The sequence below is a fragment of the Zalophus californianus genome, chromosome 17 (genome assembly GCF_009762305.2).
Source record: "Zalophus californianus isolate mZalCal1 chromosome 17, mZalCal1.pri.v2, whole genome shotgun sequence".
NCBI classification, from domain to species: domain Eukaryota; kingdom Metazoa; phylum Chordata; class Mammalia; order Carnivora; family Otariidae; genus Zalophus; species Zalophus californianus.
Genome location: NC_045611.1, coordinates 18,806,459 through 18,826,445, shown reverse-complemented (window position 1 = coordinate 18,826,445; position 19,987 = coordinate 18,806,459). Strand labels below are relative to the sequence as shown.

General features: G+C 37.3%; 1 protein-coding gene across 1 annotated transcript in view; it reads left to right on the top strand.

The window, feature by feature from the left end:
- The window catches only part of CBFB (core-binding factor subunit beta), a 56,149-nt gene that overhangs the window by 11,534 nt on the left and 24,628 nt on the right, over positions 1 to 19,987 (top strand).

The window sequence follows — 19,987 nt, the reverse complement described above, 5'->3', positions numbered from 1 at the left end:
TTTTATAAACTGAAAAAAACGAACTTTTACAGTGCTACTGTTATCATTTTTTCTATAGAAATTGAGTATACTATCTAGTGTTACTACATTGGCCCCAGAGAAAGAGAGGTTAAACTTTTTTTTTTTTTAACAGTTGCATTTCTATTTATAACTTCTGATTTTAGTAGATAGTCAAATAACATTACTAGCACACATTGAGAAGTAGTTATGAAGTATATGTTATTAGAGCAGATGCTTTTAAGGAAATTTGGTGTCTTATTTTTTTCTTCCCTGAACTTTTGTACTTAAAACTGAAATCTTTTATCATTCATTTTCATGAGCATAAGTAAAGCAAAATTAACAGCATTTGACTTAATGAATGAGGACAGACTCTTGTTTTATTTTTTTGTTTTATTTTTATTTTATTTTATTTATTTATTTGACAGAGAGAGACACAGCGAGAGAGGGAAACACAAGCAGAGGAAGTGAGAGAGGGAGAAGCAGGCCCTCCTGCGGAGCAGGGAGCCCGATGCGGGGCTTGATCCCAGGACCCTGGGATCATGACCTGAGCTGAAGGCAGCCGCCTAATGACTGAGCCACCCAGCCGTCCCCAGACTCTGTTTTAAATGGTTTTTCCAGAGGTCTGTGATTCTGCTGCTTCTGGGAGCATTTTGCTTACTTGCTTGCAGGATCTTTGTCCCAAAATAAATATTGTGTCTGTTTATATACCATCCACAATTTGGCAGGGTGTAGAGGACTCCTTGATGTTAGCTTTGAGAAATCCCTATTCAAGCTCAACCAGTTCCTTCTCCTCAGACAGCCCAGTCACTCCAAATAAAAGATAGCTGTGGTAAAGCTTTGGAATGTGATTTTTCCCAAGAGAAATTGAGACAACTTTACAACTAGTTTGTCAGATCTAGATTTAAATATGTCTACTCAACTAAAATATGAAGTATATTTTCCAGTGTTTAGTTATTGGCAATTGGGTGCATTGGAATAAGTAATCTGTTTTTGTTTGTTTGTTTGTTTTAAAGCAGACATTTATTTATTTATATTATTTATTTTTTTATCATTGTAAGTATACTCTTCAGTCCCCATCGTCTGTTTCATCCATCCCCCTTCCAGCCCTTCCGCTCTGATAACTGTCAGTTTGTTCTCTACAGTTAAGAGTCTACTCTTGGTTTGTCTGGTTTTCTAAAATATATTTTAAGTGCACTATAATATTTTTTTAAAGATTTATTTGAGAGAGAGAGAGAGATCATGAGCAGGGGGGAGGGGTAGAGGGAGAAGCAGACTCCCTGCTGAGCAGGAGCCTGATGTGGGACTCTGTCCCAGGACGCCGGAGTTAGGACCTGAGTAGAAGGCAGATGTTTAACCGACTGAGCTACCCAGGGGGCCCCTACTATAATATTTAAATAACTGAATTATAAAGTTTAGAACTGGCAGCCTTACGCTTATATTTTTAAAGAAAAGGTTTTTTTTTTGTTGGTTGGTTTTTTATTTTATTTATTTGACAGAGAGACACAGCGAGAGAGGGAACACAAGCAGGGGGAGTGGGAGAGGGAGAAGCAGGCTTCCCGTGGAGCAGGGAACCTGATGCAGGGACTTGATCCCAGGATCCTGGGATCATGACCTGAGCCGAAGGCAGACACTAATGACTGAGCCACCCAGGCGCCCCCTAAAGAAAAGGTTTTATTTCAATAATTTTTTTAAAGATTTTATTTATTTATTTGAGAGAGAGAGAGCATGAGAGGGGGGAGGGCCAGAGGGAGAAGCAGACTCCCTGCTGAGCGGGGAGCCTGATGTGGGACTCTGATCCCGGAACTCCGGGATCATGGACCTGAGTCGAAGGCAGTCGCTCAACCAACTGAGCCACCCAGGCGCCCCTCAGTAATTTTTTAATCCAGGAGGGAGAGTTGACCGACTTCATGCATAAACAAGATGGTTTAAGAATTATTACCTTCCAGTTAGAGTTACATTAATTTGCAAATATGTAAATATACCTCCACAGTATTTGAAGATTGTGTGTTCTCTTTTTCCCTTCTCTTGAATTGTATTATTTGCCTGAATTTACCTTTTAGCATTAAGGTAAAATTTTAGTCTTGGCCTCATCTGAATTATATATTCCAAGTTAAAGAAGACAGAAATAATATGTCTAGAGGAACATCCTTAATTCTTCCCCTCCTTCCTTCTGCTTTTTTTTTTTTTTTTAAGATCTTATTTATTTGACAGAGAAAGACACAGGTGAAAGAGGGAGCACAAGCAGGGGGGAATGGGAAAGGGAGAAGAAGGCTTCCTGCCTAGCAGGGAGCCTGATGAAGGGCTCGATCCTGGGATTGTGACCTGAGCTGAAGCAGACACTTAACGACTGAGCCACCCAGGCGCCCCTTCCTTCTGCTTCTTACACCCGTGTTTTTTAATGATTAATTCAAAAACTCCCAGGCTAAAGACTGCTGAAACTCACAGTCCTGAGATCAAGAGTCACCGACTGAGCCAGCCAGCCACCCCCTGTGTATTTCCTAATACAGTGTTTCATACAATGTCAAGGCTACCTCAACTTTAAATTTGACTCATAATAAAACTTCAATTGCAGAAATATCTGATAACTTACATTTAGAATACATAAAAAACTCTTACATCTCAATTATAACCTAATACAAAAAAATGGACCAAGGATTTGAATGGACACTTCACCAAAGATATACAAATGGCACATAAAACATGCCCAACACTGTAAGTCACTAGGGAGATGCAAATTAAAACCAAAGAATACCACTATATACTCATTAAAGTGCAAAATGAAAAAGACTGATGGCACAAAATGTTGGTAAAGATGTAAAGTGACTGTAACTCTCATATACAGCTAATGGGAATGCAAAATTATACAGCCACTTTGGAGAATAGTTTGGCAACTTCTTAAAAAGTTATCGTAATGAGATGACCCAGCAATCTGAGTTCTATGTATCTACCCAAGAGAAATGAAAACATATGTCCACATAGACTTGTATGTAAATGTTTAAAGCAGCGTATTAGTAATAACCAAAAAGGGGAAATAACCCCAATGGCTTAACAACTGGTAAATGGATAAACAAAATGTAGCATATCCACACAATGGAATACCACTCAGTGATAAAAAGAAATGGACTATTAATACACACAACATAGATGTATTTCAAAAGCAAGTTGCTAAGTGACAGCTAGACACAGAAGTCTATATACCGTATGACTCTGTTTCTATGAAATTCTAGAAAAGACAAAAACTGTAGTAATAGCAGATCAGTGGTTGCCTGGACCAGGGAGTGAGAGGACTGACTGAATGCAAAGGGGCATGGAAAACTTTCTGAGGTTATGGAAATGTTCCAGTCTTGATTGTAGTGGTGGTTATACCACTGACCATATATATGTGGTTATATAATATATGTATTTTTTAAGATTTATTTTATTTTAGAGAGAGAGGGGAGCACTTGAGTGCCAGGGGGTGGGGTGCAGAGGGAGAAAGAGAGAGTCTTAAGCAGAGTGCTGAGCACGAAGGTGGACTTGAGACTCAATCTCACGACCCGAGCCGAAACCGAGTTGGGTGCTTAACCGACTGCACTACCCAGGCACCCTTGTTTTTTATATATATCTCAATACCAACTGAAAAAATCAATTATGAGGGAAAATGGGAAGCAGTGAAATTAGGATATAGCAGTTCTACCCCAAAATTATAGCTGATATCAATGCATACGACTCTTGATCTCGGGGTTGTAAGTTTAAGCCCCATGTTGGGTACAGAGATTATTTAAAAATAAAATCTTTAAAAATATAATAAAATAACTTTTTTCCTGATGAAGGAAATAGGGAAATTTGGAAAATAAACTTTTAGAAAAGATACCAAAATAAATCATCCATAATGTACCACTTACGAAGTCATTGTTAATTGATACAGGAAATGTTGGGTTTGGAGCAAACAGCCAACAGAGAATTCTTGAGACATCTTCGGTGCAAAAAGATGGTTTATTACAGCACGGGGACAGGGACCCGTGGGCAGAAAGAGCTGCACCAGGGTCATGAGGAGTGGCCAGTTATATACTTTTAAGTTGGGAGGGGGTTAGGGATAGCGTAAGTCTCTAAGGAATTTTGGAAGCAAGGTTTCCAGGACCTTGAGGGGGGCTAGCTATTGTTAGGAAAAGGTCATTTATATGATCTCACTGATAAGTGGAATTTAAGAAACAAGGCAGAGGATCATAGGGGAAGAGAGGAAAAAATGAAACGAAACCAGAGAGGGAGACAAACCATAAGAGACTCTTGTTTTTTTTTTTTTTAAGATTTTATTTATTTGAGAGAGAGAAAGCACATGAGGGGCGGAGGGTCAGAGGGAGAAGCAGACTCCCCTGCCGAGCAGGGAGCCCAATGCGGGACTCGATCCCGGGACTCCAGGATCAGGACCTGAGCCGAAGGCAGTCGCTTAACCAACTGAGCCACCCAGGCGCCCCCATAAGAGACTCTTAATCTTAGGAAACAAATTGAGGTTGCTGGAGGGGAGGGGAGTGGGGGATGGGGTAACTGGGTGATGGACATTGGGGGAGGGTGTGTGTTGTAATGAGCACTGGGTATTATATAAGACTGAATCACAGACCTGTATCCCTGAAACATAATACAGTATATGTTAATTAACTGAATTTACATTTTAAAAAAGTAAATCTTTTTAAAAAAAAAGGTCATTTATTTACTGTCTAATAAAACCCTAGTTGATACCCTTCAGATGTATATCAGTGGGCCATATGCTTGGAGGATGATTACCAACATATATTTGTGTGGGAGGGGTGAGATAAAGGAAGTTTCCAAAGGAATTTTTATGTGTTAAGACCTATTTGATATAGCATTTACTTTTTATTTTACCTTTGAATTTTCTGCACATCTTGTTAGTAATTGTTGGATACTTTTTTTTTTACCTGACTTTACGAAAAAATGTGTTGTCTTTTTTCTTTTTAAGTTTTATTTATTTAAGTAATCTCTGCACCCAGTTGGGGCTCAAACTTACCACCCCAAGATCAAGAGTCGCATGCTCTTCCAACTGAGCCAGCCGGGTGCCCCTGTTATCTTTCTGATCTTACTGTTATTAACTATGAAAGAATAGAAAAATTAGAAATAAGTAGATACCTTTGTATAAGAAAGAAGCAACAAAATGATTATCAGTGTTAATTTTTAGAATAAAAAGATGAGAAATGTAGACGTTGATATACTTAATGAGTACACACACAGTTTCCATCCATCTAGGAAACCTTTGCAAAGTGGCTCAGTTGGTTAAGTGACTGCCTTCGGCTCAGGTCATGATCCTGGAGTCCCGGGATCGAGTCCCGCATCGGGCTCCCTGCTCAGCAGGGAGTCTGCTTCTCCCTCTGACCCTCTTCCCTCTCGTGCTCTCTCTCTCTCATTCTCTCTCTCTCTCAAATAAATAAATAAAAAATCTTTACAAAAAATAATCTAGAAAACAGTAGTCATATTGTACAGGTGGTGATCATGAAAAGTCTTTCACTCCTACAGAACACTTTGAGTATTCTAGTAAAGGCATTTTGGGAGGGCAGAAAGTTTATAGCTACTTCTGAATGGATGGGACTCCCTTTGCTACTGGGTACTTTTATTTCCTCATTTAAGAATTAGAGTAATAGCTAAACAATACTCCACTGCATATATATGCCACATCTTCTATATCCATTCATCAGTTAATGGATATTTGGGCTGTTTCCATAATTTGGGTATTTGTAGATAATGCTGCTATAAACTTCAGGGTGCATCTACCCCTTTGAATTAGTATTTTTGTGTTCTTTGGGTAAATACCCAGTAGTGCAATTGCTAGAATTTTGGATAGTTCTATTTTTAACTTTTTGAGGAACCTCCATACTGTTTTCTGGAGTGGCTGCACGAGTTTGCATTCCCACCAACAGCGCGAGAGGGTTCCCCTTTCTCCACATCCTCGACAACACCTGTTGTTTCTTGTGCTGGTGATTTTAGCAAAGGGGGAGTGGATGGGGGGGATGGGTTAAATTGGTGATGAGGATTAAGGAGTGCATTTGTTGTGATAAGAACTGGGTGTTGTATGGAAGTGTTGATCACTGTATTGTACACCTTAGGTAATAGCATATTGTATGCTAACTGGAATTTAAATTAAAACTTAAAAAAAAAGAATTAGAATAATAATAGCAAACAGTTCTGTAGCACTGGCTATATGCCAGGTGCTGTTTTAATGATACACAGATAATATACACTGATACTTTTATAATTTCCATTTTACTGGTAAGAAAACATTTGTAAATTTTAATACTGTTTAGCCTGAGCAGGCTCAAAGACTTTATTTCTTTCATAACACTTCTTGGATACTTCGTTTTCTACAAAGGATTAGAAGCCCCCCCCCCCCCCCCCCCCCCCGCCCCGGCCTAGCTAACAAGTTCTTCACGTTATAGATACTCTAGACTAGATATTATAGACATTATAGATGCTGCTATGGTAGGGAGTTTAATTATTGTTACCTTCTTTTATGAAAGTATACAATGTAGACAGTTGAAAATTATTATATCATAAGGTTTTCAGTTTAGGATGGGCCCTCTCAAACTGATGTATACTTAGGAACCAAGAATTTAAGATAATACTTAAAATGTGCCTTTTGGTGCTTTAGTACTCGAGCTGTGCTATACTGTGTGTCTGAAGAAGGAAAGGACCAAGTCGGGGAATGTTTGACAGGCTATTTTTGTGGATGAAAACCTTTTTTCCACGTATACAACCAATACTGAGCCCTTTTGTGTTTTAGAACTTCAAATGTAAAGGCAGGTTAATCTTCAGATTAAAACAAAACGATAGCTTAGAACATGTGACTTCAACATTTCCATTAGGAGAATTTAGATGTTTTTCAAGCAAACAATATTCTGCTTATATAAAGTGACAAATTTTAATAAGTATCTGACCTCACTAGAGAATATTGCTTTAAATAATGGCCCTTTTGAAGAATCTTCCAAATTTCTTAGGGTATTGCTTATTTGTGATAGCAGCTTTTCAGTCCTGGTTTGCCATTCCTTTGCTATCCAGAACATTTCTGGGCCATTTTAAAAATTGAAATAAAATTAACATAACAAAATTTGCCATTTTACCCATTTTAAAGTGTACAATTCAGTGGTTTTTAATATATTCACCATGTGCATCCTTCACCACCATCTAATTCCAGAACATTTTCAGAATTTTAGACCATTTTATTTTTATTCTATTTAAAAGATTTATTTATTGGGGGGTGCAAAGGGAGAGAGCATCTTCAAGCAGAAGAATTCCACTGAGTGCAGAGTCTGACTTGGGGCTCATGGGGCTGGCGGGGCTTGATCTCACCACCCATGAGATCATGACCCATGAGATCATGACCTGAGCTGAAACCAAGAGTTGGACACTTAACCAACTGAGCCACCCAGGCACCCCAGAACTTCAGACCATTTTAAATACTTTTTTTTTAAAGATTTTATTTATGTATTTGAGAGAGAGAGACAGTGACAGAGATAGCAAGAGAGAGCACAGGCGGGGAGAGAGGGAGAAGCAGGCTCCCACCGAGCAGGGAGCCCAACGTGGGGGCTCGATCCCAGGACCCTGGGATCATGACCTGAGCCAAAGGCAGACGCTTAATGACTGAGCCACCCAGGCGCCCCGATTTTAAATACGTTTTGAAAATCTGCAGACCAATTTTTAAGGTGATCACCCCCAGGCACTGTGGTAGATGATTTACATTATTACTGATTCTGTTAACCCTGCACTATATAGTGAAATCTTTTATTTGATTTTGGAACACATTTGGTGATAGCTTGATTTTACAGCTCAGGAACCTGAGGCCCAGAGAGGTCAAATAAATCTTCAGAAGTCATGTAATCTGTTTCCTAGGTAGAGCCAGGATCCAGACCCAGGTCTTTTTTACCCCAGAATCTGTGTTGTTTGCAACATACCACACTGCTGCTAATAAATAATCATTAGGTAAGTTGCCAGAAACTCCACATCCTGCCTTCTAAAGGCTTATATTATTTTAGCCCACTAAGTTACTCTTTCCATTACTCTGAATAACCACTAATATTTTAATGTGGTCCCTTTAGACCTCATTTTGATGATTTCACAACAACCTTTAACCTTCATCTTTTTCTTTTTAACCTTTTGACTTGATTTGTTTTTCTAACTTAAAGTGCAAATGATGTTCACTATGGACAGTTGTGCTGATAGACAACTACACATAATTCTTCTGTATTAATAGTATGTTCATAATTTAGTAAAAGTAGTTCCAATATTTTAAAAATAATTCTTACAGAGTTGAATGGATTACAATAAACAGTATCTGCCTCCTTCATTTCATTACCTTTTTGGGGTTTTTTTGGTCTTAAGCGAAGAATTTTGTCATTTAATTTTATAAACTTTTACTTGAAATTGTGCCACTTTGGTCAGAACATTCCAGAACTCTCTTAAATATGCATTGTTTATTTTGTATCATAGAACAAAGATGGCAGAACTAGTAAGTTATTTTGGAGGTGGGGGAAGTATTCATATATATTCTTTAGTCATATAAAGTGTTCATGATATTCTAGGTGTTATGGATTTAAGCATTCAATTGACTATCCAGTCTCTGTTTATTCTTTAGGGAAATAGTCTATTTTCACACTCTCTGAAATACTTAGAAAACATTAATAATGCAGTTCATTAATGCCACTATGGTTTAAGTGAATGTATAGAGTCAGGAGTTCTGGATGCTAACTTCTGCCACCTAACTTTATGACCTTCTGCAAGCGAATTATTTAATATCTCCTACTTTAATTAATTAATTAATTTATATCATCTCTGCACCCAATGTGGGGCTTGAACTTATGACCCCAAGATCAAGAGTCACACGCTCTACTGAGTGTGCCAACCAATCACCCCAATATCTCTCACTTTTAACTTCTTCAATTTCTTCAATTATTATCCTAATTCTTCAATTTCTTCAATGGGTAAAGAACTCAAATAGATGTTTCTCCGAAGATACAAAAATAGCCAATAAGCACATGAAAGATGTTCAGCTTCACTAATCCTTAAGGAAATACAACTACAATGAAAAATACTACCTTACACTTATTAGCATGGCTACTGTCAAAAAAACAGAAGAGATGTTGGCGAGGATGAAAAACAAACCCTTGAGCAGTGCTGGTGGGAGTACAGAAGAGTGTAGCCGCTGTGGGAAACAGTATGGCGGTTCCTCAGAAAAGTGCAGAACTACCATATGATCCAGCAGTTCTACTTCTGGATATACACTCAAAAGAGCTGAAAGGATCTCAAAGACATATGTATACCCATGTTCATAGCAGCATTATTCACAATAGAAACATAGAAACAATCCAAGTGTCCATCCATAGATGAATGGATAAGCAAAGTGTGGTATGTAACATACAGAGGAATATTATTGAGCCTTCTAAGGAAGGAAATTCTACAATATGCTACATGATGGATGAATCTTCAGGACATTATACGAAGTGAAATAAGCCAGTCATAGACGAGTACTGTGATTTCACTTACATGATGAGGTACTTAGAGTAGTCAAATCATAGAGAGTAGAATGGTGGACACGAAGGGCTGGGGGGGAAAGGAGAATAGGAAGTTGTTGTTAAATGGGTTTAGAGTTTTAGTTTTATAAAATGAAAAGAGTTATGGAGAAACTCCTGTGAAAAGGTGGTAGAATCATACAATAGAATAAAAAATACAGAGCAGCCCACTTCCTCTGACCATTATTTCCTCCAGATCTCCAGCAAACTTTGGAAAGTGGCTCACACTGTGCCACATGCCCCAAATCCAGTGTGAGCCTTAGGTTTTCTGCAGCCTACTCATGACTCCTCACAAACTTCCCCAGAGGGTCCCTTCACATTTGTAGGGAAGCTGAAAGTCCATACTTGACTCTCAGACTCTGGTTAGCTTATCTCCTAGGAGCTTTCATGTTAAAAGTGATATTACAGTCCTTTACTGACACTGCCATGAAGTCTGTGCTGCTTATGTTCAGTCTTCAAAACTCAACAGTGCATTGTTTAGAAATACATGCATAGGAAAAAAACACATGCTTAGGAATAAAATGATAAAGCAAGGGAATAAATATAATTGAATTTTATTGAATTAATTAAATTGTTTTTTTGTTGTTGAGTTTTAGGAGTTCTCTATGTTGATTTTGAATATGAGTCCCTTAACAGATCTATGGTTTGCAAATATTTTCTTCCGTTCTGTGGGTTGTTTTTTTACTCTGTTGATAGTATCGGTATTTTTTTAAGATTTATATATATATTTTTTAAGTAATCTCTACACCCAATGTGGGGCTCAAACTCATGACGCTGAGATCAAGAGTCGCATGCTCCACCAGTTGAGCCAACCAGGCGCCCCAGAAGTGTCTTTAGATGAAGAAAAATTTTAAATGTTCATAAAGTCCTATTTGTGTATTTTTTGTTGTTATCTGTGTCTTTGGGGTCATCTCCAAGAAATCATTGTCAGATCCAGTGTCGTGAAGCTTTTATCCTATGTTTCCTTCTAAAAGTTTTATAATTTCAAAATAAAAAATAGAAGAGGGACGCTTGGGTGGCTCAGTCGGTTAAGCGTCTGCCTTCAGCTCAGGTCATGATCCCAAGGTCCTGGGATCGAACCCCTCATTGGGCTCCCTGCTTGGCAGAGAGCCTGCTTCTCCCTCTGCCTGCCCCTCCCCCTGCTTGTGCACGCATGCTCGCTCTCTATCTCTGTCAAATAAAATCTTTTTAAAAAAGTTAAAATTAAAAATTAAAATAAGTTTTATAATTTCAGGTCATACATTTGGGTTTTTGATCCATGTTGAGTTAATTTTTTTTTTTAAGATTTTATTTTATTTATTTGACAGAGACAGCAAGAGAGGGAACACAAGCAGAGGGAGTGGGGGAGGGAGAAGCAGGCTTCCCGCAGAGCAGGGAGCCCAATGGCGGGGCTCGATCTCAGGACCCTGGGATCATAACCTGAGCCAAAGGCAGACGCTTAATGACTGAGCCACCCACGTGCCCCTTTTTTGAGTTAATTTTCATATATAGTGTTAGGTAAGGGTCCAACTTCATTCTTTTGCATGTGGATATCCATTTTCCCAGCACCATTTGTTGAAAAGGCTGTTCTCACACCCTTGTCAAAAATCATTTGCCCATATACAAGAGGGTTTATTTCTGGACTTTCTCTATTCTGTTCCATCAGTCCATATGTTTGTCTTTATTCCAGTATTACACTCTTTTGATTACTGAAGCTTTGTAGTAAGTTTTGAAGTCAGGAATAAGGAGTCCTCAAGTTTCGTTCTTTTTCAAGACTGTTTTGACTGCTCATGGTCCCTTGAGATTCCATATGAATTTTAAAATGGATTTTTCTATTTGGTTAACACATCCATTTATTGAATATGTGTGTGTGTATATATATACAATCTATTAAGTTCCAGGTACATTCTGAATTCATGTTATGATTCTCTTTTGAACTGTAAGGAGTAGATTGGTAAATTACATTAAATCACTTTGGAAGAAGCTATTTTTCACACTTACATGCAACCGAATTATGATTCAGAGGCAAGTGAGATTGAATGACTGTCTTAGTGATTATCCAACAGGCAAGCAGTTGACTGCATTTATGAACAGGGAGGATCATGTGGCTAAAGGAAGATGAGTCAGAACCAAGTATCTTCTAAAGGAATCTGTTAAATAGACTACAGAAATGATTACAACTGAAAGGCAGGGTACATACTTCATTAGCAGAATATCCTGTTTTCATTGGTGTGTGTGCCATCGCAGTATTACTGCATATCTGCTGATTCATTGGTGAGAACAATTGTTCAGTTCTCTCAAAAAAAGGGGGGGGGCTTTTTTCCCTTGCAAAGATTTCACTATGTAAAACACTGGAAATGTGCATGCAAGCAGTCAGTGTTTCTGTGGTGCTCTATGTGTTTCATAAGTTTTATGTATGTTATCTTAACTAATTTTTTTTGAAGATTTTATTTATTTATTTGACAGAGACAGAGATAGCGAGAGCAGGAACACAAGCAGGGGGAATGGGAGAGGGAGAAGCAGGCTCCCCGCAGAGCAGGGAGCCTGATGCGGGGCTCAATCCCAGGACCCTGGGATCACGACCTGAGCCAAAGGCAGACGCTTAACAACTGAGCCACCCAGGTGCCCCTAGAGCTAGAATTTAAACCAGGTTTGATCTGATTCCAAAGCATATTTTTTTCATTCTTCCTGTACTATCTTGGGGCTAAGAATAGTGATAATATTTCTTTTCTTTTAAAAATAATTATATTTGGGGGCACCTCGGTGGCTCAGTCGTTAAGCATCTGCCTTCAGCTCAGGTCATGATCTCACAGTCCTGGGATCAAGTCCCACATCGGGCTCCCTGCTCAGCCAGAAGCCTTCTTCTCCCCCTCCCACTCCCCCTGCTTGTGTTCCCTCTCTCACTGTGTCTCTCTCTGTCAAATAAATAAAATCTTAAAGAACAAATAAATAATAAAAATAAATATATTAATTTATTAATTAAAAAAGAAAATAATAATTACAGTTGATTCTCATTATTTATGATAGTTATCTTCTATAAAGTGGGTGCAGACCCTGACTTAGTACTGAACAGTTTCTTCCAGGGATGTTAAAGAATTAGGTTCCTGCAAGCCCCTGGTCACAACATTTTCCTCAGTCAACTAATACATAATCTTGTTTTATGTGTGTTTCCGTTTAAGGACAACTTTTTTAATATAGTTGATTTATTAACATTGAACAACAGTAAAATGTTGGACAACTAGGTTATCTCTAATCTTTTGCCATTATTAAAAAAAAACTCTTATGGGTGAGCATCCTGTAATCAAGTATTTTGTGTACATCTTTGATTAAATTTTAGGATATATTCATAGGCGTGACATTGTTGAATCAAAGGAAAATTCAGTTACTGCTTAAAAAAAAAAAGTCTTCCCAGAATTGTTAACCAGTTTACACTCCGTCTGACAATGTAGTAGAACCTTGGTTTCTTGCCTTGTAGACATTAAGTTTTTTTTTGTTTTGTTTTGTATTTTAATTTTTATATTTGTTTAGAAATTGGTATAGTTATCTTGTTTTAATTTAATAGATTTGATTGTTAGTGAAATTTTTTTATAGTTTTTGGCCATTTTATCTATCTTGTTTTAAACTTTTTTTTTCATTTTTAAAGTTTAAAAAAAATTTTTTAAAGATTTTATTAGAGAGAGCGCATGCACAAGTGGGGGCAGGGGCAGAGGGAGAAGCAGACTCCCTGCTGAGCAGGGAGCCCAACATGGGGCTCAGTCCCAGGACTCCGGGATCATGACCTGAGCCAAAGGCAGCCGCTAAACCGACTGAGCCACCCAGGCACCCTAAACTCATTTTTTTTTCAAAGGGTTAGCCAGTTTTCTCATTTCCACTGGTTAAATAAAATATTCTTTTACCATTGATTTGATATGTTGCCTTTTTCATTTATTAAAGACTTACTCATTTTTAATTTTTTGTTTATTCCAGTACATTTTTCCTGATTGCCACAGCACTGGTACATGGGTACTGATTGCATTGTTACATGTTTTGATATCCAAAAGGGCAGAAAAATACTTTCTAACATTTTCTTGTCTGGTTCTTTTGTATGAACTGCAGACTTAATTCCAAGTTCCAGAAAACATTAATTTGAGATTTCATTGGAATTTTATTAAAATAAGTATTACTTTGGGATAAATTGGCATTTTTAGTTATACCATTAGAAAATATCGCACCTCACTAGTTATTCAAGTCATTTACTGTTTTTCAAAAATTAGGTGTTGTCTTCTTATAGAGTGTACATGTTTCTTATAAAATTCATTCTTAGTAGTTGATACTTTTATTGCTGTTTTTTTTTAAAGATTTTATTTATTTATTTGACAGAGAAAGAGAGACACAGCGAGAGAGGGAACATAAGCATGAGGAGTGGGAGAGGCTTCCTGCTGAGCAGGGAGTCCGATGCAGGGCTCGATCCCAGGACCCTGGGATCATGACCTGAGTTGAAGGCAGATGCTTAATGACTGAGCCATCCAGGCGCCCCATTGCTGTTTTAAAATAAGCTTTTTTTCATCTTATTTTCTAAAGAGTTACTATTGTAAGATAAGAAAGTTGTTGGTTTTTGTATATTGTTTTTATAACCAGCCACTTTCTTGAATTCATTAATTCAGTTAGTTTTTCAGTTGAGTATTTTGGATTTTTCAGGTAGATAATCTTCAGTCATATTTATATGCAAGTTTGTTAGAACTGTAGTCTTTAAAAGAAGGTTGGAAAGCTGATGGATTCAGACTTCTTACAATTTTACTATCATTTGTACATTCCATTAACCTTCAGAGTTAAGTGAGTCCTACTTAAATGTAAGGAGTGAATTCGATTTTAATTCTTACAGTTCTTTTTTTATGTATTCAGCTCTTCCTCATTAAAGACTGTTAACTGATGTGGGAATCTTTTTTGGGTGGTAGGATGTACACCTTTTTAAAATTCCTGGTATAGTCCCACTGCCTTGGATGATAATACCCTACACAAAATGATAGGTAGTAAACGTTTGTTGGGTAGGTGGATCTTTTTAAATTGAAATTAGAGAGAAGCTACAAGAAACCATTTCTAAATTCCAGCTCTATTTCTGGTCTTTGGTTAATCATTATTCAAATATTTACTGAGGACCTAAGAGGCTGGTTATTCTCTATTACTGTTTTCTCTAATAACTTAATTTCTAGATTAGAGTCACAAGTGTTTAAGCTCTAGAAATTCATTACAGAGAAGTGAAATAGTCTTTCCAATAGAAATGGGTTTTTGACGGTGAAGTACTGTTTCTGTTTTTGTTAATAGCTTTAGACAGTTGCTGTCTATATTGATTTTATGGCTTAGCACTCCTGTGCATGGGAGTGTTGTTTGCAAATCTACTGTTTTTTTGTTTTAATTACCTTGAAATTATTTTCTTTAGAACTGCTCAGAAAAGATAGCTCTTTCTGCTTTCGGTTGTATCCTCAATTTCTATTCCCAGCACAGCTACCTAGGAACTGGAAACACTAAACGTCTATAAATATATAGTATTGTAGAAGAAAGGACAATTGAGGTTGCCACTTCTTATTCCAAATTTAGATATTCTCAGAATAAGTAGACTCCAGACTCAAGATATCAGAGATAGAACTGTTTTGTGTAAGTTGATAAATGAGAGGGCTGGGTTCTCTCATACCCTTTCTCTGACATTTACGTTTCAAAACACAGGTTAACTAATTTTTACCTATTTAGGAAGTTGGGTCCATTTACTAAATGCAAGGTATTTATCATCTCACAGGCTCTGTGCTACAAAGATCTTGGTGCCTATGAGGGAAGAGGAAGAACGAAGTTTTTACTGCCATGATTGAATCCTTTTTGCTTTGTACACACCCTTTTGAGAATCTGATGAAAGTAATGAACTTCTGTAGAAAAATACACATGGACTCAAACAAACACATACATTTTTACATAGAATTTCAAGATGTTTCTAGTCTTTTTGAAACTTAGCCATAAATCCAAACTCCCATATGTTCTTTGAACTCCACAGACTAAGAACTCCTACCTTAAATAAAAACATTGCTAAAAGTTATGAGCGACCTGAGATCCTGTAACATAATACTTAGATATCTGATGCATCCAACAAAGGGGAAGTTTTTACTTGGGGGCCTATAACTTAATCTTTAGCCACTAGGTTCCTTAAATGTTTTTCTCTCTCCTCACTGACTGTTCATAGCAGGCCGGCTTTGCTGGGTTCTTTTCTTCTACCCAGCATATAAACGTTGGATTTCCTCAGAGTTCTTCCTGGGCCCCCTTCCTTTCTCCTACTTATTGTGTGGGGAATCTCTTCCTCTCTCTTCGATTTAAATACCACTGTATGATTGATGGCTGCCAGATTTGTATCATCAGGCCATATCTTCTCAGAGTGCTAGAATCCCATATGCAACTGCCTACTCAGAAATCCATTTCTATAAAAAAAAAAAAAGAAATCCATTTCTATATCTTACAGATATCACCTTTGTAACAAAAAAGTTATTATAGATATTTTTGTAATAGCTTTATTGAGATAAAATTCATATACCCTAAAATTCATGCTTTTAGAGTGTACAGTTCAGGGATTTTTAGTATATTCACAGAGCTGTACAACCATTAGTACTCTTCGAATTCCAAAACATTTTCATCACCCCAGAAAGAAATCCTGTACCATTAGCAATCACTCATTCCCCCCATGCCCTCAGTCCTTGGCAATCACTACTGTCCTTTCTTTTTCTCTCTGTATTTGCCTGTTCTGGACATTACAAATAAATGGAATCCTGTAATATGTGGCCTTTTTCTGGTTTCTTTTCACTTAGCATGATGTTTTCAAGATTCATCCATTATAGCATGTATCAGTACTTTATTCCTTTTTATAGCTGAATAGTATCCCAGTGTGTGGATAATGCCACAGTTGACAGTACATGCATGTTCTTGCTGAAGCTCTGCTGCTGTGATGATGTACTTAAAGCTCCAGAATGTGAAAATAAGGCGATACTATGTATAATTTGGATTGACTATAACATCGCACTTACTGATAAATAGAGCTTGATGTGAATAAAAATTATGTAATACTAACTTTTACCTTATTTCCACAAGAACACAGAATGTGGGGCTGTATTCACTTTTAACTTTCTGTGAAGTCTCACATTCTCTGATACTTTACTTTTGGAAACATAAGCAGGCTTTTTGCTTATTTTGTGTGTGATTAGCTGAATCTGTTTTTTTAAAGGCTTTATAGAATATATTTTGTAGAAAATATTTAATTGTTCAAGGACAATGGGTTTAATCCCAAGGTCACATTCTAATAATACATTTTCTTTTCACTGTTGGAAATAATTATTTTAAGTGAAAGTTATCTTAGTGTTTAAATGACATTATTAAATTACATTACAAAATGCCAAACTGTTAAGAGACAATTTTATTTTCTTCATACTTTGAGGTTAGGTATTCATGAATGTATGAAAATGCCAAACATTTGAAGATCTACACATAAAACTATTTATTTGAATGTGAACATCTAAATAAATCACCAGGATCATCTAAATACTATTTTACATTATGATTACAGGCACTAGCCTTGACTAAGAACTGTAGTCATTTTCTGAATCCATTTAGGAGTTTCCCAAAACAGGTAAGTAGTTGGAACGCCTGGGTAGCTCAGTCAGTTAAGCGTCTGCCTTTGGCTCAGGTCATGATTCCAGGGTCCTGGGAGAGAGCCCCACATTGGGCTCCCTGCTTAGCGGAGAGCCTGCTTCTCTCTCTCCCTCTGCCTGCCGCTCCCCCTGCTTGTGCGTTTTCTCTCTCTCCCTCTCTCTCTCTCTCTCTCTGTCAAATAAGTAAAATCTTCAAAAAATCAGTGGTTTTCTTTGTCATGAGAGAACTTTAAAGAAGTAATGAATGGGCTTTTAAAAAATTCAGTAATTTTATTAGGAAAATATTTTTGATTATAGAACTAATGTGAATAAACTAGATTATGGAATCATTGATTCTAAATGATAAAAATCACTGATGAAAAACATAGAATCTGATCATGAAGGTAGAATCAAAGAATTCTCTTCATGATTAGTGTGAGAATTTAAAATAATGAAGTACTTGGTAGGTGAAATGTTACACTCCTCACTGTGTGGCACCCTACCCCTGCTAGAAAGAGTAGGTGGAGATCTTGATTAGAAGATGTGTTAAGTGGAGTTATATGGATAGGCAGCGAGGAGGGGTATTGTTTTTAGGTTTTGTGAGGTGTCAAAAATGATATCGTCATAGTCACTTGTTTGACGAGGTACACATTAGTGGAGTTTTAAATTCAAGTTTTAAATGTGGAAGAGAATGAGCACTTATCAGAACAGAAGGAAATGTGTGGTTAAACGGTTTCAGCTATAACTGTAGACTATTTCCCTTGGTCCAAATGGGAGGAGAAATGGAACCTTATGTTTTGGGCTTTTTCCCCATTATAAATAGAAATTAGTTCAGTGTGGAGCCTTTTACCAGGAAAAGAGGTTATGTTTAGTAGTAGAGGGGAATGACAAAAATGTGTACTAAGATGGCATGAATCCTGTAGGTTTTATTTTACAAGTGTCTCAGTTGTGATTTTTGAGCATATTGGTAATTATTGACAGTCAATTATTCTTATTAAACCTCTCTAAAAACAAGAATGTCCCAAGATTGTTGAAGGAGCTGATGAATTGAAAAGAAAAAGGTAATGCTTCCAGCTTTTTCCTCAAAATGAAGACTGTCTTAATTTTATATAATTACAGGTAATAAATAATGCTAATTTTAGCTCACAGAAGCACTTGGATTATCCAAATAAAATATATTTGGTACAAATGAAGAACCTTATTTATAAAGATATATTTGATATTTTGAAGAGTCATGGAAGTCCTGCTTTCTCTGCATTTAAAAAATCTTATTAAGGCATTAAATGAAAAAAATCTATGCTGATTTTTATCCTGAAATCCATGTTAAATGAGGTAGAGAAGACTTTTTTTTTTTTCTAAAGTTACTATTAGGATAGTGCAGTATTGGGACGGGGGGAGAATTATAATAAATTTTTTACATTTCTTACAATAAATTTTCACCTTAAGGTGATAGCATGTGCACCTTTCCTTCCTTGATGGATCCTTAATGGCTCTTGAGAACAGTTATACTTTCAGGTACTACGGGAATTTAGTGATTGAAAATGAAACTGGTCTGAATTTACAAATCATACCTAAAGTGATTTTGCTCCAGAATTATTTATATTTACTTGACAAATAATGGTGAATAAATAAATGTTATATCAGTTAAGTTTCTCTGGTTAAAAAGCAGTAGAAATCAACTCTGGCCAACTGAAGTTAAAAAAAAAAAAAGGCAGCATTACTTTACAGGAAGCTATGAGGTAGCTTATAAAACTCAAGGTAAGTATGAAGAGCCTAACCCTGGGTAGCTCTGGGTATCCAAATAGAGGGAAACTGTGTGTACTGTCTTTAGGGGCTGGTGAATTCCAGTTTTCCATCTTTCTGTCTTTTTGCGCAAGGTTCAAAAATCAAGGCAGAGTACTTGATTGTCCTAGCTTCAGCTGGAAGAACAATGATATCTACTGCAAGTATCATTTTACTATAGTTTTTATAAAATCGGCATAACTTTTTTTTTAAAACTAATTTGAGGGGCACCTGGGTGGTTCAGTCAGTTAAGTGTCTGCTTTCAGCTCAGGTCATGATCCCAGAGTCCTGGGATCAAGCCCCATGTCAAGCTCCCTGCCCAGGAGGGAGTCTGCCTGTCACCCTGCCTCTCCCTGAGCTTGTGCTCTGTCTCTCTTCTCACTCATTCTGTCTCTCAAATAAATAAGATCTTAAAAAATAAATAAATAAAACCAATTTGAAAGAATGGTGATTAGAAATAAAGTCCTGGTAAACCAGATTAACTTAACTTACAGAATTTGGTTAGAGGCTATGGTTGATATACTTTCCTACAATTTTTTTTTAAGATTTCTTTATTTATTTTAGAGAGAGAATGTGTGTGAGCGAGTGAGGGAGGAGGGGCAGAGGGGTAGAGAGAGAATCCCAAGCTGACTGTCTGCTGAGCCTGGAGCCCAACGCACTGCTCACGCCCACAACCCTGAGATCATTACCTGCGCAGAAACCAAGAGTTGGACGCTCAACTGACTGAGCCACCCACATGCCCCTACAATTCTTTTTTTTTTTAAGTTTTATTTATTTATTCATGAGAGTCAGAGAGAGAGGCAGAGGCAGAGGGAGAAATAGGCTCCCCGCCTAGCAGGGAGCCCGATGCGGGACTCAATCCCAGGACCCTGGGATCATGACCTGAGCCGAAGGCAGACGCTTAACCATCTGAGCCACCCAGGAGCCCCTGCCCCTACAATTCTTAATTCTATAATTGTATTCATCTTTTTTTTTTCCCCTAGGAAAACCACAGGTTTCCTCAGTAAGCTTGTTCTTCATTTCTTATGTGTGTGATGGCTT